The following is a 23447-nucleotide window of genomic DNA, read 5'->3' as shown; positions in this document are numbered from 1 at the left end:
GTTTAGGCCATACAGCAGCTTGAATGGGGAGAACCCAGTGGAAGCCTGGGGTATATCTCTGATGGAAAAGACAAAGGGGGAATCAACTTGTCTCAGTTATGCACATTGCTAGAGATAAACCTATGCAACCTTCAGGTTATTATTAAAATGATCCATTAGCCCATCTGTTTGGGGGTGTTACTGATGGTCTTAATACCCAGAATCTTGCATATATCACTTGGCAGCTGCAACAGTTTGTGCCCTGGTCCATCAGCATTTCATGGGAAATATCTAGCCATAGACTTGGCGGATACAGAGCTGAGTTGGATGGCCTCAAGATAATGCATAGTGTAATCCAAGATAACCAATAGGTGCGTGTATCCTGACACACTTTTCTCCAGCAGCCAGTGACAGCAGCACTAGTGGAGCTTGTAGCACGGCTCTGGGGCTGGTCCGTTGGTAGGCTGGGCACTGCACAGAAAACTGCCACACCCCATTATCTATCCTTGGCCAGTAGAACAGAGCCATGAGCCACGACTTAGTTACAGTGCCTATAGAAAGTCTACACCCCCTTGAAATTTTTTCACATTATATTGTATCAGTGCCTCAGAGTTTCATTCATTTAAATGATGATTTTTTTCTCACTTATCTACACCCCATACTCCACACTGTTAAGGGGAAAAAAGTTTTTATTGAGAAAAACATTATATATTAAAAATACAAAACTGAAAGATCATAAATGGATAAGTCTCCACCCCCCTGAGATAATACTTGGTGGCAGCAATTACAGCTGTGAGTCTGTTGAGATAGGTATCTACCAACTTTGCACACCTACATTTGACAATTTTTGACCATTCTTCTTTTCAAAACTGTTCAAATTCTGTCAAGTTCCTTGGGGAGCATTGATGAACAGCAATCTTGAAGTCATGCCACAAATTTTCAATTGGAGTTAGGTCGGGGCTCTGTCGTGTATATTTACGTTTTCATATCTAAGGTCATATCACAACATGGCTTCCTCACAAATTATTATTAAAGAACTTAGTCACTATAGTTCACCAATGATGCTATAAACTACAGCAATACATTACTCCAATAGTAATTCTCAGTTCTGGCAATTTAATTTTAATTGATTAAATCATGAATGTTTACTCTCTGTAAAAGTGCACCTCGTTTCAAACAAAAAAAAAACAGACAATTTAAGAAATAATGATTTTTAACTAGTTTTATTATATAGCAGACATGGATAAGCAAAGACAACATATAATAGATATTCTAAATCTAATAGCTATAGACAACTCTTGATAGGTTAAGAATTATATATTTACCCTTGTGGAGCATGAAGAAAGGTTTTAAGAGCAGGAATGTTTCAAAGTTTTGCAAGTCCAGTTGTAAAATGAGTCCATTATTGTGAAAAGCTGACACCCTGGGATCCTTCAAGAAGCTGCTTGATGAGATTCTGGGATCAATAAGCTACTAACAACCAAACGAGCAAGATGGGCCGAATTGCTTCCTCTCATTTGTAAACTTTCTTATGTTCTTATGTTCTAAAAACTTGATTTAAGAGTCCTGGAGTCTCGTTAAAATCCCACTTAGAAAGTCAATTGCATTTAATTGATCTTCAAAGAATTGTTGTCCATGCCTTGGATAAGGCTGTCCATCAAATATCTTCTTAAAAGGTAACAAGAAAAGTCTCTTTTATTAATAACTCCACTGTGCTCCTTCCTGTCTCTATAAAACCTTTATATTCATGTTGCCCACAAAAAGATGAATAACTCCATACCTTATTATATATGGCTACTCAGAGCCTGAGTAACGCAAATTATATTTGGTTATAAAGTACTATTTGTTAATTTTAAATGGTAACTTATTCTTTACAGATTTAACCATGTATGTGCCAAATGTCGTTGTAAGGAACAAAACACATATTTTAAATCCTTAATATCATACCAACAGTTATCAAAATACAATTTGACATCATCACAATGTGTATAGTGTTTGGTATTGTTAGCTTAAGAAATTTATGAACAAAATGTTAGCGTTAATCTTGTATTTAGAAGGTTTTAGGAAAACTATGTATACTCATCTAAACATTTTAAAGGTTTGCAGACTGCAAAGCTAATTCCAAGACATTCTCTAAAGCACATAGTTACTCATAAATTTCATTAGACATTTTAACACCTGGGCTAGAGACAGCCATTTTATTAGAGTCTGACCATTTAGAAAAACAGACACACTTTCTTGAGCCACTTGGCCTGGCATCCTTCTTTAATCAACACAATCATGTTCATTTCTTCCTGGCCCTGGCTAGTAGATATACAGACTGCTTCCTTAGTTTCTTTTGAAGCTTGCATACTTCAAACGGAATTCAAGGTGGGTTTTCTTGAGTAATGGCTTCCTTCTTGCCACCCTACTATACAGGTCAGATTTGTGGAGTGCTTGGGATATCATTGTCACATCCACACTTTGACCAGTCTCGGCCTGTAGATCTTGCAAAGTTGCCATTGGCCTCTTGGTAGCCTCTCTGCTCAGTCTCCTTCTTGCTCGGTTATCCAGTTTGGAGGAACGGTTTGATCTAGGCAGGGTCTTGATGGTGCCATACAACTTCCACTTCTTAATAATTGTCTTGACTGTGCTCCAAGGGATAGTCAACGCTTTTTATATTTTTTTATACCTGTCCCCTGATCTGTGCCTTTCAATAACTTTGTCCTGGTGTTCTTTTGAAAGCAACTTGGTGCTCATGGTTGAGTCTCTGCTTTGAAATGCACTACCCACCAGAGGGAACCTAGAGGAATTGTTGAATTTCTTCTGAAATCATCTGACTCACTACAATTTAACACAGGTGGAAGCCACTTAACTTGTGTGAGTTTAAAGGCGGTTGGTTACACCTGAGCTAACTTAGGACTGGTATTACAAGGGGGGTGGACACTTATCCATCCAAGCTATTTCAGTTTTTATTTTTAATTAATTCTCTACAAATTTCTAGAATATTTTTTTCACTTGGAAGTTGTGGGGTAGGATGTGTAGATAAATGAGAATTTTTTTTTTTTTAATGCATTTTTATTCCAGGCTATAAGGCAACAAAAGGTGACAATTTTGAAAGGGGTGTAGACTTTCTATAGGCACTGTATGCCCCTAGCCAGGTGATCTGCCAGGGGAATGGCATGTGTCAAGTATAATAAGAGTCTGTGAAGGGCCTGGGATGAACAACTGGTGATGCATTTCCCCAGTCTGGAGAAATTTATCAACCCAGTACAATAGGTCTCAGACCAGTTAAAAATGAGGAAATATGGCGGAGTGTCTGGCATCGACCTCCCGATATTTAGCTGCTTGTTCAAGTCTGAAGTCATGGGAACCAGTTGGGTGGGCCAACCCGACTAGGTAAAATTGATGGCACAACCAATAGCGCAATTTTTTGACCCTGAGGGTTCGAAGGTTTCAGAGTTGGAGCTAACAACAGAGCCTGGCAAGGTCGTGTCCCTGTGAGGCCCTGGCCTGACACCGCAGTGACCTATGGGGAGCCCACTTCACTACCACACACAGGCTGGGATCTCCCACAGTCTCACCACCCCCCCCCCCCATGAGCCAAATACTTAACGTCTTTTTCGTCCCCAAAAGCCTTAGACATTTCAATGGCACAGGTCTTTAGAAACTCCCCCTCCCCCTAAGATTTTTTTGCTCTTGCGATTTCAAGACTTACATGAAATGAAGTAAGAACATTTGAAACAATCATGCTGTTTTTGCACCATTTGTTTTAAAGCAGTGATTCAAGTTGATTGCTCTTTCCCTTCATATGTCTAGTATTTTTGTTGATGATTAGTAACGTAATGCTGTTGAACATTATACTCCTTTATTACCAATAGGCACACTAAACACTGTGGCTTTCCTCCAGTGCTCTTAATGAAAAGGTACTCTGTCCTCCCACCTTTTATTAAGCATTGATTTTCAGTGTCCACCTTTCTCTTTTTGAAAGCTATTTCATTCAGTTGACTAGATCACTACTCCGCATGTGCCTACGGACTAGGAAAACACGTTGAGTGCAATACTGAAACAGTAAGCAAAGAGTACATTTCAAAGGGCACCTGCTTAAAAAAATAGTACATCCTTTTAAAACTAGTTTTATAGACAGTTACTGACATTACACTGAAACGCACTTGGAAGTCGGTGGAGAGATGGGGAGTGAAGAGAGTGGAGAAAGCTAATAGACAATTATAAACCAACCGCCATACATACGATTGGTAAAAAATATTTTTTATATTTTTAGAGTCAATCGCTTTACAATCACTATATCAAGTGTTAAGACATCTGAACAACTGTGAAAGAGTTAATATAAAACAACATACATTTGATATGCAATACAAAAAAGTTATGTTTTCTAAAAATCCAAGTGAATCCTCTCTTAGCAATGCTATGCTAATTCAACCCATATGCTCAACTGACACTCCATTTATTTTATACTAAGTACCCTTCAACATGTATTGAGGAGACATTATTGGTATGGTTTTCAACAGAGACGACAAAGAGTGCTTGGCAAACATCCATCTTTACTACACATGGAATAAATCCATGTCTTAGCTAAATGGAATTCCTCTGGAATGCATCTGCAGATTTTGCCCAGAACAGGGCGACAGAGCCAAGCATTTACAGGATCTAAAAAATGCTTTGCAGCACACAGCATATTCCAATCACAATAAGCTAGCAATAAAATATGCACAACAGATGAACCAATAAAAAAACAAAAACAATTTACATTGTGCTTTTCTGGTACACAGAATGGAGCAAGATGATCTGAATTACACATAATCCAGTACAAGAATGGATAGGCCTAAGTAAACAAATTGAAATAGCCAAGGTTTTACTTTTCAATATTAGAATGTAATGTAAACTCTGATTATAAAAAAATTCAAATATATATTTAATTACATCATAACATCAACAACCATTTTATTACACAAAAAACTAAATTAATATTTGGAGAAGGGAACAAATAAAGCATGAGCATAGTGCAAAATTCAAGTACTTAAAAAAAAAACAGATCTTTATGACGCCCTAATTATAATAATGGTACATTAATTTTCAATAACATTTCTTTATAAAAGGCCCAATAAACATAGGACACAAGGTGTTGTTGACACTTGTGACAAAACAAAATTTCTGTCCAGGATGAGTTATATGTACTCTCTATACCCTGGAGTCAGCTGAGTTTAGGTTTATAACTGACTTGAAATAACTGTGACTGGCTAATATGACTAGCTAAACAAATTCAACTTCAAGTTTGCCAAAGATTTTCAATTGACTTTTTCAATTTAGATGTGACAACTCAACAAAAATAAACAGTGCAACACATGTGGATATATTATGAATTATTTAACTGTACTGTCTGCTGTACATTTAAAGTGCACACCACAATAACATGAACTGGACCAAATACAGTTGGAAAAACAAATCACACACAGGGTCTTTCTTCCAAAGTGGAAACTTTAAAAATTAGATGTACTGTTTGAAATGGTTGCTAAATGTAAAATCATTTTGGAAATTACAAGCAGCATATTAAATTGTATTGTATATTATTTACACATCTTCAGCCTCAAATCTATGAAATCTCAGAAAGCATATTCATCAATATCCTATGTACTCATAGCTAACAAAATACAATTTCTCCGCCATGTAATTCATTATATTGGTCTCAAATGTGAGGTTTTGAAAGAAACACATGTTATAGCCAACATGTATTTTCATTTGCTATCTGGTATTAAACTTTGTTTACAAGCTGTGCTTTTGGACTCTCTTGTACTTCGTGAGTAATTTCACCTGGAGAATGAATTTGTCCCCACCACTTCACTGACTTATTTTCTGTCAATAACCAATCAGCTGCTTCTTATTGACTGATATGCTTCTAGCCAGTAACATGCTTTGAAGACCGAACACAAGTACTGTGAGCAAACGGCACTGGTGTGCAGAGTTAATAAGCAAATAAAAGATTTAGAGAAAACAAAATGGCACGATGGCCAAAACAGACAGCCAGATACAAACCACAGTGAACTCTAAATAAACAAGTATCGTGCTGAGCTTTTCAGCATGAGTAGCAATTGTTATTTATTTCCCTTTACTCTCTCTCCCTCCCGTACCTCCAGTGTACACCCAACCTCTAGTGAGAAATTTGTGCTCTTGAAATACAGCTGTGCAGGGACTTGATTGCTAATTATTCAATCTGGCCCCGGCACAGTCTGCACGTGAACTAATTGTGACATCCTCGTGCCCACATACCAACATACACTTTAACTCACCTGTGCTACTCACCCATGCTCCATAACCCACACTATATAGAATAAACCAAATACTCTACAGGGGCGGGGGTGACCCCATCACACCCTGAAGAAAGTCTTCATGAAAGAAATGGCCCAGGGAGTGCAAGTGCCAACAGAAAACCCAACAATAACAATATAAACTGAGAGCCAACCTATAAAATGAAAATAGATGTATGCTATAATATGGCTAAGATGTCTGCAATTATTTTGTTAGATACAATTACTTTAATAATTCCTTATTTTGTATTAGGTTCTAAAACGTTGATATCCTTGTATTGTACTACACAGGGCCGATGCTTGGCAACTTGCCGCCCTAGGCAATGCCTAGCATGGCACTCTTATATCAGTCAGGTAATGATTATTTTATTGATTTAAAAAATGAACAGATTTTTGATTCATGAAATGTACTGGTTGAAAATAGATGTTTTGTCAAAAGCAGTAACATTCCAATGATATTGCAAATTAGAGTTATCTTGCTTAAAAACTATTCTATATATATATATATATATATATATATATAACGACCCTGGCGATGGCAGCATCCTGGACATTGTGTTTGTCTTGTTTGTTACGTCCTGTTAAGGTTCCATGTATTGTGAGGGTACGGGGCACGCCGTTAGTGTGTGTCTGCGTGAGTGTGTTTGTGCGCAGTGGGCGGTTCCCCCGGAGGCTATAAGTGGGGGGAGGAGCAGCGAGCGAGAGAACGTGGGTGAATGTCTGAGCGGAGAGACTGCGTGAGACGAAGAACTGACTGAGTGCTTATCGACGAAGCAGAGTGCGGTGTAAAAGAGAGAGAGATACAGCCATTTATTATTTTGGCGTGAACCCCGGTCCAAACAGGGTTCCATTGTGTTATTAAAAATAAAATAAAAGTACGTGGAACCTCATCTGGTCTCCCCCGAGTCTGTCTTACCCCCATAGCACAAAACGCTACATTGGTGTTTCAGGAGTGGGATTTGTACAGCGCCTGTCACGAGGGGTGAAACAGAAGCAAGAGGGAGAAGATGGCGGACGCGAGAGAGATGAGAGGAGACGAGCTGTGAGCCAGACTGGAGGAGCTGGTCACTGAGCTGAGGGTCAGGAGCGACCCGAGCATGGGCGCTGCATGGGGAGGAGAGAACATGGAGCAAGGGAGGAGCAAGAACCCTTGGGCGAAAGAGGAAAGAGGGATCAAGATGACGGAGCTAGGAGACAAACGGACTACCCCGCAGGCTGAGGGGCACTGCGCCATTGTCATCGAGGAAGAAGGAGGTTCTTCGGCCGCTGCAAGGACGTTATTGGCCATGGAGATAGGAGGAGCGCGAGTGCGCATCAAGGAGGAGGCAGTATCACCATCGGACACTGCTGCCCTGCAGCAGAATGTCAACAAGGGGGTTAATTACAGCCGTCTGCGGTACAACGGTAAGGCCGATTGGCAAGACTTTGTAAAGCAGCTTGAAATGATGGCAATGATAAACAACTGGACAGACAGAGAGAAAGCCAGTAATTGAATTGCTTGTTTAGAAGAAGAGGCTTTACATTGTTTAACCACCATCAATCTGAATGGCTGTAGTAGCTGTGGGGCATTGGTTGCTGAACTGAGCGTGTGTCTGACAAGAGAGTATGACGTTAAGCCCCGACATGGGCCCCGTGCCGATCACGGGAGAGAGAATATGCGGTGTGGGGGGAACATATTGCAAGGTGCGAGCCGGCGGTCAGTGAAAGCAGGCCGCTATGACGGTAGATCACCGTGGGAGGCGTACCACGTCAAATTCAGGATGGCGGCGCTTACTAATGGCTGGGGGTTGACAGAGAAAGCAGGACAGTTGGCGGCTGCATTAGAGGGAGAAGCGCTGTAGGACTTGGGCCCAGACGAGGTGGCCCAATACGAGGTGCTAACCGCAGCTCTCGAGCGCCGTTTTGGGAGAGTGGAGCCTGCAGTTGGGTTGCGCCTGCAGCTGGCCAACCGCACTAGAGCTCCTGGAGAGAAACTGGGCGTACTGGCTGTTGATGTCCAGTACCTGGCCCGGAAGGGGTACCCAACGTTCCCGCCAGCCACCCAGGAGGACCTGGCTGTCGAGGCCTTTGTTCGCGGACTGACCCCGACCGCTCTATGTCAGCAGGTCCGGTTTGCTGCCCCAACCTCCCTAGAGCTCGCCGTGGCTCACGCCGTATGAGTCGAGGCGGTGCTCGAGGAGGGGGAGCGGGGCCATGCCCCTGGGAGCGAGAGTAGTCAGCAGAAGAGGCGGCCTAACCACACACCACCTCGAGCTCGCATGGCTCAAGCAGAAGAAGAGGAAGCCCCGTACCGCACCACTGACCCCACCTGGCCCCCGGAGCTTACCACCCTCATCAGGGCGGAGATCACCCAGCCGGCTCGGACTCCTGAGACCCCCCCACAGCTGTGCTGGGGCTGTGGACAGCCTGGCCACTTATGGCGCCACTGCCCAGCAGCAGTTGCTGCACCACCATGCCTGACACAGCAACCGCAGGGAAACGCCAAGGGACCCGCATAGACGGGACGACGCGTGCCCCTAGTCCAGTCCCCTTAATCGTGGACCACCCAGCTGCAGTGGCCGCCACCAGTACTAACCCATGTAGCCGACAGAGCGCGGCGTCACCCCCATGGAATCAGCCGACCACAGACAGTGCCAGCCAGCTATAACGGTAGGAAGGACCACTGCCGGGGACTTCTGCCATGTCCCTGTCCGCATTGAGGGGGTCCTGTGCACTGCTCTCGTGGACACTGGCTCCACAGTGACTCTCATATGCCCTGAAATGCTTACTGCAGGAGTCTGGCTGGAGCCCACCACCGTGCAGTTGCGCACTGTGACTGGAGAGCTAGCCCCTATGCAAGGAAAGGGTAACCTTGCTATTGAAGTGGCTGGACAGACCGTGCACCACCCCTTCTGGGTAGCAGCTGTACAGGACCCCTGCATACTGGGCCTGGACTTCCTGCGCTACACCGACGGACAGCTAAACCTCCGGACTGGGACACTGCACATACAGGGGAGCCCGAGTTTAGCTTTAGCCTCACCCCTTGGACCGCTGGGTTGGAGTCGGTACCCCTTCGCACGACAGTTTCGGGATCTGCCGAGGACACAATGGACCGCTGCAGTGAGACGGGAGACCTCAGCACACCCCCAGGCTCCATCATGCGCCAGTCTCATCAGGGACAATACATTGTCTCGACGGCCACCCTCCAGCCGCAACGCTCGCCAGCCAACACGGCCACCCTCTGGCTGCAATGATCACCAGCGTGTACAGCCGCCCTCCTGCAGTTCTGGTGTGGCCCAGGGGAATACAGCCCTCCCCCAGGCAGCCCCGCCATCCTGCACGGCGCCGCCAACCGCTACCCAAGGGGTGCGGGAGGATACTGCCATGCCACGCCCTACTGTCCGGGGTAATTCAGCATCCCCAGTAATCTCCCCTCCTCCATCAGTCTCCACTGAAGACCCAGCTCTCAGCGCAGTGCACGCAGTCTGGCTCAGAAGCTACAAAGGGCTTTGCACATAAGAGCGTCACCAGCTGTGGGAACTGGTGTACGAGTATCGCCACAGTTTCGCTACCACCTCGGATGATGTGGGGCGGACACACCTGGTGCAGCACCAGATTGAGACGGGAGCCGCCCGCCCCATTAAGCAGCACCCTCACTGCAAACCGATCGCTCTCCAGGACGCCACAGAGCAGGTGCTGGAGGAGATGAAGGCGGCGGGGATCATTGAGCCGTCCGGCAGCCCCTGGACCTTGCTGGTAGTCATGGTGTGGAAGAAGGACGACAAGTGGCGTTTCTGTGTCGATTACCGGCGAGTGAAAGATGTGACGGAGAAGGACTCCTACCCCCTTCCCCGCATCGATGAGTCCCTTGACTTGGTGGCCGGCTCTAGATGGTTCTCTTCACTGGACCTCCGCAGTGATTACCGGCAGGTTGCCCTGGATCCGTCTGCACGGCCAAAGACTGCCTTCTCCACTGGACGGGGTCTGTGGCAGTTTACTGTGATGCCGTTCGGACTTTGCAACGCCCCCGCAACGTTTGAACGGCTCATGGAAAAGGTGCTGGCCTGGAGTACCCCCATCGGAGTGCCTGGTCTACCTGGATGACCTGCTGGTCCACAGAGGGACCTTCCAGGACGCCCAGGATGCCCTGGCCTCCCTGCTTGAGGTGCTCCGGCACGTGAGTAGAGCGGGGCTAAAACTGCACTCTGAAAAGTGCCAGCTGATGCACCAGGAGGTCTCATTCCTCGGGCACCGAGTGGGAGCAGAGGGGATCCAGACAGAGGTGGACAAGATCACCGCAGTGAGGGACTGGCCTATTCCCGTCAACCCCCGGCAGGTTAGAAGCTTCCTAGGGCTTGCGTCCTATTACCGCAGGTTTGTGCAGGGCTTTGCCACCATCGCTTTCTCCCTGCACTGAGTGGACCCTGGCGTGCCAGGAGGCGATCGTCTCCCTGCAACATGCACTGTGCCAGTTCCCGGTGCTGGCTCCCCTGGATGTCTGTTCTCCCTTCCTGCTGGACACGGATGCGAGCAACGAGGGGATCGGGGCTGTCTTATCCCAGCCGGGTCCGGAAGGGGAGCGTGTGGTGGCGCATTTTAGCTGGTCGCTCAGCAAGGCGGAGCACCGGTATTGCGTCACCCGACGGGAGCTGCTTGTGGTGGTGGAGGGGGTCCGCCACTTCCGCCACTATCTCTGCGGGCTCCCCTTCACCATTCGCACGGACCACGCTGCTCTGCAGTGGCTACTGACATTCCGGGAGCCGGAGGGACAGGTCGCCCGTTGGATCGAGCAGCTCCAGGCATTTCAGTACCGGATCCAACACCGGGCTGGTGAGAAGCACCCCAATGCAGACGCGCTGTCCCGTCGTCCCTGTGCCCGGGAGGTATGCGCCCATTGCAGCAGAAAGGAGGAGAGGGAAGCGGAGCTGTCCCACAGGGGGGAAGAGCAATGCTGGGTGGCAGTATCGGCTGAGAGGGTGGATTGGAGAGCCCATCAGGACAGAGACCTGGACCTCCGCCCCATACTACAATGGCTAGAGGAGCAGCGAAGGACCCCTTGGGAGGAGGTGGCCCCTTTTATCACAGCCTCTCGGGGGCTGTGGGCTCAGTGGAGCTGGTTGGCCTTGCATGACGGAGTCCATCAGCGGCAGTGGAAGGTGCCCACCACGGGGGAGGTGAGGTGGCAGGTGGTTGTCCCCTGGGCGATGAGTCAGGAGGCGCTAGAGGCCCATCATGGGACCCCAGGCACTGGTCATTTTGGAGTGACAAAGACCCTGCGGCGGCTCCGCCAGTTGTTCTACTGGGGGCAGTGCAGGCAAGACTTGGAGGACCACTGCTGGCGCTGTGACATCTGCACTGTCTGGAAAGGACCCCAGGGCCGGTCGCACGCCCCACTCCAGCAGTACCAGGTCGGAGGGGGCCTATGGAGAGGGTTGCCGTAGACGTACTAGGCCCCTTTCCATGCTCTGAGAGGGGGAACCGGTTCGTTCTGGTGGCCCTCGATTACTTCGCTAAGTGGCCAGAGGCGTACGCTTTGCCAGACCAGGAGGTGGAGACAGTTGCTGACGTACTGCTGGAGGGGTTCTTCAGCCGGTTCGGGGTCCCTCAAGAGTTGCATTCCGACCAAGGGCGCAACTTTGAGTCCCGGGTCTTTGCCGGGATATGCCGGCGCCTTGGCATCAAGAAGACGCGGACCACTCCTCTGCACCCTCAGAGCGACGGACTGGTGGAGAGGTTCAACAGCACACTGGCCGAGCAGCTGGCTGTCACCACCGCCACCCACCAGCGGGACTGGGACACCCACCTGCCTGTCGTGCTGTTGGCCTGCTGCTCTGCTGTGCAGGATTCCACCGCATGCACCCCTGCCCTGCTGATGCTGGGGCGTGAGCTGCGCACTCCTGCGGAGCTAGCTTTTGGCCATCCTCCAGATGCCCCCAGTGTACCCCCGGGCCCTGAATATGCCAGGAGACTACAGGACCGATTGGAATCAGCCCACAGCTTCGCCAGGGACCAGTTGCAGGCCGCTGGGGTACGGCAGAAGCGGAACTATGGTCTTCAAGTAAGGGGGCGACACTTCACCACCGGGGAGCTCATGCGGGTCTTCAGCCCCAAGAGACAGTGGGGCAATTGCCCCAAATTGGACAGCCACTGGTTTGGTCCTTGCCATGTCCTGGAGAGGATTGGGGACGTGGCCTACCGGGTGCAGCTACCTCATAGAGGATGCAAGGTAGTGCTGCACTGGGATCGGCTGGCCCCCTACCTGGGACAACACCCAGCACCATCCGACCCAGCAGCTCCTGACAGTCCTCTCCTGGCCCCTCCCGATCCACTCTGCCCTAACAGTCCTCCCACCCCCAGGGCTGAGGGTTCCTCCCCCGACGGTTCAGTTTCCCTGTCCCCTGTGGCTGATGAAAGGCCGTCTTCCACACAGGGGTCCCGCCCGCAAAGACATCATCGCCTCCTGGGTCGTTTCCGAGACTTTGTTCTTCCCTCGTGGACGAGGGACTAAAGAGGGGGGGGGCTGTGTAACGACCCTGGTGATGGCAGCATCCTGGACGTTGTGTTTGTCTTGTTTGTTACGTCCTGTTAAGGTTCCGTGTATTGTGAGGGTACAGGGCATGCCGTTAGTGTATGTCTGCGTGACTGTGTGTGTGCGCAGTGGGCGGTTCCCCCGGAGGCTATAAGTAGGAGGGGGGGGAGCCGCGAGAGAGAGAACGCCTGTGAATGTCTGAGCGGAGAGAGACTGCGAGAGACGGAGAACTGACTGAGTGCTTATCAACGAAGCAGTTGTGTTATTCCGTTGTGTTATTAAAAATAAAATAAAAGTACGTGGAACCTCATCTGGTCTCCCCCGAGTCTGTCTCACCCCCATAGCACAAAACGCTACATATATATATATATATATATATATATATATATATATATATATATATATATATATATATATATATATATACACACACACACACATATATATATATATATATATATATATATATATATATATATATATATATATATAAACTTTTATGTACACACATTATGGATCACAATTTAACATGACTGTGTATCGAAGAAATCGCAAAAAATGTGATTCAATCCTATAAATATATGTTGCGTCGCCTGCCTTGTCGTCCGTGGTGTGAAAGATACTTATCAAATGATCCAATATGTTGGAAAATAAAAATGTATCTGAGGTTGTAGCAGGGCGGTAGGAAAGCCCTGCTGTTTTAAATGTATTGTTTGTTTCTTTTTAGAACGGTGTCTCCGTCTCCGCCCTGTGTTATTTTGTGTTTTGTATTATGGTTTATTTGTTTATATATATGACGGCGTAGCCGTGTGTTTTGTTTTTGTATTTTATGTTGCAGCGTTGATGGGAAGCCCATCCACGTTAATAATTAAACCTCGTACAGAAGGTGGCCATCTCCGGAATTAATGAATTTATTAATTTTTTGCTAATTGGGAGATGGTCATGTGTATAAATACCTGCAGCTCTCTGCTCTCCAGGTGGGTGTTTGGAGGAGTGAACGAGAGAGGGAGAGAGGGAGAGGGAGAGGGAGAGGGAGAGGGAGAGGGAGAGGGAGAGAGAACGATAAAACCAAAATAAAAATAAGAGATACAAACGAAACTTAAAGGATCCATGAAGGCTACTGCCCAGCCGGACCTTAAGTGTTATTATTGTGTTTTTGTTTTTTGCTCTGTGAGCAGTGTTTTTGTTTAAATATTTTATTTTATTTTAGTTGTTTAATAAACGGTGCCACAGCGCGTCTTTCTGCAACTGCAGTTACCTGTGTGTTCTTTCTCATTCTGGCCTGACGCCACCACTCAGCCATAGCCTGTCACAGAACTATGTACACGACAATACAGGTATTATAAACAAACTTCCAATGTAATGTACATTTTGAGAATACAATCTTGTACAAAAACAACAAAGACGTTGTCACGCCAACTACTACATTTCCCAATAATGTCAGTCTAATTACACACAGCACTGAAGCTATCTTCATGCTTTTAGAATACTTACACAAGTCTCAATGCATGCCTTTTTTTCTTTATTCTTAAGGGTAAGCACATATTATTAAACATAAAGACAGCAAATGCCTTCTGTATGTGCAGCAAATACACAAACACAAAATAAAGTACCTCACAAGTTTATCATTATTATTAATACACTTCTCAGTTGTAATTGAGATACACGAATGGCTTATCATGGATTAGTTGAATAACCCTACATACCTGTCTGTTAAATACATTGGTAATGATGAGAGTCTGTAAATCTGTAAACTGTCTCAGCCGGTCCCGATGTTAAGCCAAATTGTGTCTTCAGAAGAAAAGCATCTCAGTCTAGTGACACAGAGCCATTTGGTCATCCCGGTAATAATGATATATGTGATGGCAGTAGCTTGGCTAGTGAGTTTAAAATAAATACTTAAAAAAAAAAAAAAAAAAGGACTTTTACTGCTGAATTCACCTCATGTCAACGTCCCATTTAATAGTACTACATGTCCTTTTACAGGTTAGTAATATTGCCAGTGGGGACTTCAGAGTTTGGAATTTAACAAATGTTATTAACATTGTCATTTACTGCCAAAATACTGTAAATTCCTGTACATTTAAATTATTAACTTACCAAATTCTTGTTGAAAATGGATGCCTGTCCAGTGGCTGACTTCTTGAAACATTGCATCTCCATTAAGGATGACTCTTTTCTATAGAACGGCATAATAGAATAAACACAATTTACTATCGTTCACTCCATACCATGAGAAAGAGTGTGTTAGGATAGGATTCTAAGGTGCGATGCCAGTTATCACGGTGCTAAACGTCATGGAAGCAGTACTAAGCACATACTGCTGATTCCATGCTTTTATTTATTTTATTTTTTCCGCCCCCCCCCCCGAATTTGCAGCCCTAGGTGGCTGCCTATGCCTAGGCCTTCTTCTGGGCCTGGTACTAAATAAATGTAACTGTATACTATACAGTTTTATTGAAACCCCAAGACTCCAGTTTTACAAAAAACACTGCACAACAGAAATCTCAAACCAAATAATAATAAAAATAATCTTTATTTTTATATAGCACCTTTCATAGTGGACCACCATCACAAAGTGCTTTACAAGATACGAGACTAGGGTGTGTGAGCTATGCATCAGTTGTAGAGTCTCTTACAATGTCACCCAAAAGACAGAGCACAGGAGGTTAAGTGACATGCTCAGGGTCACAGAGTGAGTCAGTGGCTGATCTGGGATTTGAACTGGGGACAACCTGGTTATACGTCCATTTCTTTAACCTCTGGACCACACAGCCTCCTATTGATATATAGTGGCTCTCAAAAGTATTCACCCTCCTTGGACTTTTCCACATTTTATTGTGTTACAACATGGACTCAAAATGGATTTAATTAGTCAAAGTGAAAAATAAAATCTACAAATTGTTCTAAATTAATTACAAATATAAAACAGAAAATAATTGATTGCATAAGTATTCACCCCCTTTGCTATGACACACCTAAATAAGCTCTGGTGAAACCAATTGTCTTTATAAGTCACATAATTAGTTGAATGGAGTCCACCTGTGTGCAATTAAGGTGTTTCACATGATTTCAGGTTAAATACTCCTGTCTCTGGGAGGTCCCACAGTTGGTTAGTACATTTCCTAAAAAAAATTACATCATGAAGACAAAGGAACATTCAAAGCAAATCCGGAATAATGTTCTTCAAAAGTACCAATCAGTGATAGGATATAAGAACATTTCCAAGGCATTGAACATCCCCTGGAGCACAGTAAAGTCCATTATTAAGAAATGGAGAGAATATGTCACAACTGTGAATCTGTCTAGAACAGGCCGTCCTCAAAAACTGAGTATCCGGACGAGAAGGGCACTAGTCAGGGAGGCCACCAAGAGGCCTATGGCAACTCTACAGGAGTTACAGCCTTTCACAGCTGAGCTGGGAGACACTGTGCATACAGCAACAATAGCTTGAGTGCTTCACAAATCTGGCCTTTATGGGAGAGTGGCAAAAAGAAAGCAATTGTTGAAAAAAACTCACATCGAATCTCAGCTAGAGTTTGCCAGAAGGATTGTGGAACTCTGATACCAAGTGGAAGAAGATTCTATGGTCTGATGAGACCAAAATAGAGCTTTTTGGCCTCAACGCTAAGCGCTGTTTGGCGCAAGCCTAACACCTCACATCATCCTGAGAACACCATCCCTACCGTGAAGCATGGTGGTGGCAGCATCATGCCATGGGGATGCTTCTCTGCGTCAGGGCTTGGAAAGCTTGTGAAGATAGAGGGCAAAACGAATGCAGCAAAATACAGAGAAATCCTGGAGGAAAACCTGCTGAAGTCTGCAGGAGACCTGGGTCTTGGGAGAAGATTCATCTTCCAGCAGGACAATGACCCCAAACATACAGACAAATCCACACTGAAGTGGCTTAAAAACAAAAAAGGTCAATGCCCTGGAGTGGCTCAGTCAAAGTCCGGACCTCAATACAATTGAGATATGTGGAAGGAGTTGAAAATGCTGTTCACCAAAAGTCCTCATCCAACTTGACGGAGCTTGAGCAATTTTGCAAAGAAGAATGGGCAAAAATTGCAATGTCCAGATGCGCAAAGCTGGTAGAAACTTATCCAAACAGACTCATGGTTGTAATTGCTGCCAAAGGTGCCTCTACCAAATATTGACTCAAGGGGGTGAATACTTATGCAATCAATTATTTTCTGTTTTGTATTTGTATTTAATTTAGAACAATCTGTAGATTTTATTTTTTACTTTGACATTATGGACTTATTTTGTGTTGATCAGTGGCAAAAACTCCTAATTAAATCCATTTTGATTCCATGTTGTAACACAATAAAATGTGTAAAAGTCCAAGGGGGGTGAATACTTTTGAGAGCCACTGTACACATAATCCACACAGATGTAAGTGGGACGTCAATTACAGGGAGATTCCCTGTGCGGGAAAGCAAATGGTCCAATGAGGAACAGCATAGTCATTAAACTATTTGGCTACATTTTTACAGAGGATGTCATTTAATTATACAACTGCTTTGGATTTGTACTTGCTTGGAAACAAGTCATATTATTCCTGCCTGATTATATTGAACTTTGCATATTAAATAAACATTTTACTGTTTTGATATTAAATGACCATTACCCATACTGGCAAATGTTTAGTTCAGAATTAATTGTGTTTATTTGTATATTTTGAGAAATGTTTTAATCCTGGCTTTCAGTCAGACATGATATTGTCTACGTAATTTATTTCATAAAGACAATGTTGTGTGGCTTGCAGGGAGAGTCAAGTGATTGGGATAATGTAAGTTCAAATACCAGCAGCACTGAATTGTCAAGCAATCCAATTCAATGCTTTCCTGAAGGGGTCAGTAACACAGAAACATCCAGTGCTTAGTTGTGCAAGGTGATAAAGAGGTGATCAGTAAGAAGGGGGTCAGAGATTGTGCTCTTCAGCATTCCTGGTCTGGTCCATAGCTTTAAAGATGACATTCACTTTGGCTGTTTCAAATTGGTGAACAAATTGGGTTTATCATCTGATTAGGAATTGTAAAAAAAGAGTAATTACAATGCAGCAACATCTGTATTGTTAAAATGACTGTTGCAACCAATGCTAAGCGAACTATCTGGTTTAACATTTAACTTACAGCTATCTTTTGGCTGCACTGTACGTTTCTAACATGTCAGAAATTCGAACTATCCTGCAATTTGAATTACAGTACTAATATACTAATATATTTAAGGTCCTCCTTAAAAAAAAACAGTGACCTTTATGTGCTGATAGCATCCGTCTGTCAGTCTTGCACAGTCTATATGGTAAATATCATAACTGCTTAGATTGTGCACCAATTTTCCAAATTGTTATCATACTCTTAGCCCTCTATAGACATTTTGGTTTGCATTTGGCTTATAATCTGATAAACTCTTTATACAAATAATTTTACCTCACAGGTACAGTGCAGTTATTATTCTTTGATAAGGACCCTTTTTATATGCATGCACTGGCTTTTATTATTTCAGAACATCCTGCTTGTAATACCTGTACAGTGAATGAATAAACTTAGCTTTATCATTTACAAAACTGACTGACCTGCTCACAAAAGTGGACTGTAAATAAGTTCAAGCAGTCAGTGAATGGTTTCATACCAGAGCACAGTACAGATTGGAATTCAACAATTCATCTGGCACACGCTGTTTGTACCACATGCAACAGGTGCCTGCCAACACAGTGGTGATGGAGCATAAGAAATAATTATATTAAAAAGGTCTTCAGACTCTCTTGATTTGCTGACCCTTTCTGCTTCCTACTTTTCATGGATTGCCCAGTGCTAACCAATTCATGGTAGCACTCAAACTTTTTTCAAAATTACAACATACAATGTATGATGCAACACAATTGCTTTACAGTGTGCCTGTTGTGTTGCAAATTATTTGTGTTTATCAAAATTAGGCACAGTGTCTCTCAATAAATTAAGATCCACATTTAACATCGATTTTGCCACACAAGTGTTTTAATTTTACTACCGTATAGTACTTTTCTCTTAAAGTGCTATCCAGTTCACGTTGTGTCAAGCAGGTGTAGGGTCACCTGGGAAGGGTGCTACGCTTCACATTGAACCACTATTAGTTCTTCAGCCACCTGTTCACAAGTCTGTACCACATATCAGCCATATGTTCACAAGTTTGTACTACATATCAGCCACATGTTCACAAGTGTGTACTACATAAGAATAAAAGAAAGTTTACAAACGAGAGGAGGCCATTTGGCCTGTCTTGCTCGTTTGGTTGTTAGTAGCACATATCAGCGATGTTTCAAATCTTTTAACCAACCCCTACAATTCCAAACTTCTGTTTGGATACCAAATGCCACCAGCAGGATACCGTTGGTTTCACTTTATCTTGGGCTATGGACTGAGCAAGCCAAGTTGAGTGCTTGGGTTTTTGGTACTGCCAATGGCACACTCCTGTAAATCATAATCGCTGCCTCTTTTGAAACCTCACAGCATGGGTACTTGTGCCAGAGATGCTGGATAGGGGTGCCAAAGTCTACAGGGTTTGGCTTTTTCCCTGTCTTTGGAATATACTCCTGTTTCTTCAAGCTGAGGTGCAATAATTTGACACCTCTTAAGCAGCATGACTCTTAGCATGACAACCACTGCCTTGTTTTAGATTTTTTAGTATTGCTAATGCAATAAAAAAATTACAGTCAGCAACATCAATACTGTATCTTTTTCTCATCTTAGCAGTTCTGTTCCTACCCCCTTGCTATGTGGGAGCTAACATACACTTTGTGGTAGCACTACTAAGTTATTCATTTATTTTTCCAGGCTCACCTACACTGAATAAAGGTTTGTTTCACTGCAGCGGTCCAGATATTTCAAGGACTGCTTCATGAGCCTGCCAATTAACCCTTCCAGGGTGCTTGTTTCTCTTTTTCAGGTCAGAGATTTAGCAAACGAATTTGCCAGTATAATCTGCATTTTAGCATACCCCCTTTGGAACATCACAAACAAACTTTTTGGTCTAGTTTATTGCTTAGTTTTAGTTGCATGCATATAAGCTGCCTCCCTCTATGAAGACAGACCATTGGGATTACATGTTAAATTATAGCACCCATGCAATATTGTAGAGAGCTATGAATTCAGTGGTTGTAGCAAACAACCAATTCTACAAATCTTACCTATCATTTTTAGCTGTTCGCTATACATCAATCAATCAATCAATCAATCTTTATTTTATATAGCGCCTTTCATAGTGGAACACCATCACAAAGTGCTTTACAAGATGCAATAAATACAAGAAAGTCAACAATACTTAAAATGCAGAGAAATGCATAATACATGATATACAGTAATATATATATATATATATATATATATATATATATATATATATATATATATATATATATATATATATATATATAGTACTGTGCAAAAGTTTTAGGCAGGTGTGAAAAAATGCTGTAAAGCAAGAATGCTTTCAAAAATAGACATGTTAATAGTTTATATTTATCAATTAACAAAATGTAAAGTGAGTGAACAGAAGAGAAATCTAAATCAAATCCATATTTGATGTGACCACCCTTTTCTTTCAAAACAACATCAATTCTTTTAGGTAAATTTGCACACAGTTTTTGAAGGAACTCGGCAGGTAGGTTAGCTCAAACATCTTGGAGAACTAACCACAGCTCTTCTGTGGATTTAGGCAGCCTCAGTTGCTTCTCTCTCTTCATGTAATCCCAGACAGACTCAATGATGTTGAGATCAGGGCTCTGTGGGGGCCATACCATCACTTCCAGGACTCCTTGTTCTTCTTTTACGCTGAAGATAGTTCTTAACGACTTTCGCTGTATGTTTGGGGTCGTTGTCATGCTGCAGAATAAATTTGGGGCCAATCAGATGCCTCCTTGATGGTACTGCATGATGGATAAGTATCTGCCTGTACTTCTCAGCATTGAGGAGACCATTAATTCTGACCAAATCCCCAACTCCATTTGCAGAAATGCAGTCCCAAACTTTCAAGGAACCTCCACCATGCTTCACTGTTGCCTGAAGACACTCATTCGTGTACCGCTCTCCAGCCCTTCGGCGAACAAACTGCCTTCAAATTTTGACTCATCAGTCCAGAGCACCTGCTGCCATTTTTCTGCACCCCAGTTCCTGTGTTTTTTGCATAGTTGAGTCGCTTGGCCTTGTTTCCACGTCGGAGGTATGGCTTTTTGGCCGCAAGTCTTCCATGAAGGCCACTTCTGACCAGACTTCTCCGGACAGTAGATGGGTGTACCAGGGTCCCACTGTTTTCTGCCAATTCTGAGCTGATGGCATTGCTGGACATCTTCCGGTTGCGAAGGGAAGTAAGCATGATGTGTCTTTCATCTGCTGCAGTAAGTTTCCTTGGCCAACCACTGCGTCTACGGTCCTCAACGTTGCCTGTTTCTTTGTGCTTCTTCAAAAGAGCTTGGACAGCACATCTGGAAACCCCTGTCTGCCTTGAAATTTCTGCCTGGGAGAGACCTTGCTGATGCAGTATAACTACCTTGTGTCTTGTTGCTGTGCTCGGTCTTGCCATGGTGTATGACTTTTGACAGTAAACTGTCTTCAGTAACCTCACCTTGTTAGTTGAGTTTGGCTATTCCTCACCCAGTTTTATTCCTCCTACAGAGCTGTTTCTGTTTCAGTTAATGATTGTGTTTCAACCTACATATTGAATTGATGATCATTAGCACCTGTTTGGTATAATTGTTTAATCATACACCTGACTAGATGCCTACAAAATCCTTGACTTTATGCAAGTGTACCTAGAAGAATTGATGCTGTTTTGAAGGCAAAAGGTGGTCTCACCAAATATTGATTTGATTTATATTTTTCTTGTGTTCACTCACTTTGCATTTAGTTAATTGATAAATATAAACTATTAACAAGTCTATTTTTGAAAGCATTCTTACTTTACAGCATTTTTTCACACCTGCCTAAAACTTTTGCACAGTACTGTACTGTATGATAATGTATCTATATATATATATATTTATATATATATAATATATATATATATATATATATATATATATATATATACACACACACAAAAACAATACCCATTTTTCCAGTTTTTATTGAAATTTAAGCAGTTAAGTCCAGTGAATAACCTGAAATGGTACAAAGGTAACCGGTAAACTGCCAGAGGTTAAAAAAAAGTTTAGGTTACCAAAAACTGAAAAATAATGTACATTTTAGAGTTATACAAAAAGGCCTTTTTCAGGGAACAAGTAATGGGTTAATAACTTACAGCTGTTCTGCAGCAATGGAAGTAAATTAAGCCTTGAAAGTTGATGCTAACAATTCCTACAGAACTTTTGTTGATTACTTACAAACCCTCTGTATAAAAGCAGTGTTGGAACAGACTGTGTTACTACACCCTCTTAAGCATTATTTGGACAGTATTGTACTGCAGGAAGTAATGTATAGCTATCATAATGGCGAGAAAAGGGCAATTAACAAAGGAAGACAGACGGACCATTATAACCCTTAAAAGTGTAGGTCTTTCCTTTAGAGAAATTGTAAAGAAAGCCAAGGTGTCAGGGAGTACAGTTTCCTACACCATCAAAAGGCACTTGGAAACTGGAGGAAACTCTGACAGGAAGAGGTCTGGCATACCCAAAGCCACAACAAAATCAGAAGACAAGCTTCTGAGAGTCAACAGCTTGCGTGATAGGCGGCTCACAGGACAACAGCTTCAAGCACAGCTTAACACTGGTCGAAGTAAGCAAGTCTCAGTTTCAACTGTGAAGAGAAGACTTCGAGCTGCAGGTTTGACAGGTCGAGTGGCAATAATAAAGTCATTGCTAAGATGGCAAAATAGGAAAAAGAGGCTTGCCTGGGCCATGAAGCACCGACATTGGACTACTGAAGTCTGGAAGAAGGTCTTATGGTTCCGATGGTTCCTCGGTGTGTGACACCAACCGTCAAACATGGAGGAGGAAGCATGATGGTCTGGGGCTCTTTTGCTGGATCCAGAGTCGGCAATTTGCACAGAGTGAGTGGCACCCTGAACCAAAATGGCTGCCACAGCATTTTGCAGCGCCATGCAATACCATTTGGTATACGCCTAGTTGGTCAGGGGTTCATCCTACAGCAAGATAATGACCCAAAACATATCTCCAGGCTATGTCAGAACTACCTTAGAAGAAAAAAACAAGACGGTAGGCTTCAAATCATGGAATGGCCACCACAGTCTCCAGACTTAAACCCCATCGAGCTGGTTTGGGATGAACTGGACAGAAGGTGAAAGCAAAGCAACCTACAAGTGAAACACATTTGTAGGAACTTTTGCAACAGTGTTGGGAAGAACTTTCCAAACAATATTTGATTTCCATTGTAGAAAGAATGCCACGAGTGTGTTCGGCTGTTATATCTGTAAAAGGTGGCTACTTTGATGAGTCAAAAATTTAGATAAAATTTTGTTAAACAAAACGATTCCATGATTTCTTTTTTATCTCCAATTGTTTATTTGTTCTATGCTTTAATTTCAGAGTACATTGAGACATTAGGTGTTCTAAAACTTTTGACTGGTATTGTGTGTGTGTGTGTGTGTGTGTGTGTGTGTGTGTGTGTGTGTGTGTGTGTATATATATATATATATATATATATATATATATATATATATATATA

The sequence above is a fragment of the Polyodon spathula genome, chromosome 7 (genome assembly GCF_017654505.1).
Source record: "Polyodon spathula isolate WHYD16114869_AA chromosome 7, ASM1765450v1, whole genome shotgun sequence".
Classification (NCBI taxonomy): domain Eukaryota; kingdom Metazoa; phylum Chordata; class Actinopteri; order Acipenseriformes; family Polyodontidae; genus Polyodon; species Polyodon spathula.
This window is presented reverse-complemented; position numbering follows the sequence as displayed.